Source organism: Gavialis gangeticus, unplaced genomic scaffold (assembly GCF_001723915.1).
Source record: "Gavialis gangeticus isolate Ggan-Ray unplaced genomic scaffold, GavGan_comp1, whole genome shotgun sequence".
Classification (NCBI taxonomy): Eukaryota; Metazoa; Chordata; order Crocodylia; family Gavialidae; genus Gavialis; species Gavialis gangeticus.
In genome coordinates, this window is record NW_017728992.1 from 57,011,463 (window position 1) to 57,011,704 (window position 242).

Genomic DNA, 242 nt, shown 5'->3' on the forward strand with positions numbered 1-242 from the left:
GCTGGGGCAAGCTGCTGTGTTGGGGGAGGGGGGCTTCCATCACTGCGCGCCACTGGTCCGGGAGGGCAGGGGAGCAGGTATGTGTCTCCGGCTCTGCACAGGGCAGGCTGGGCCAGGCTGTGCTCTAGATGGGTGTCAGAAGGCACTGGGAATAGGGGTAATGCCCTCCCACCAATTGCCCAGGCTCCCCATGCCTCCCAGACAAGCCACAGGTTTGCCCTGACTGGGTGAGCAGCTGCAGG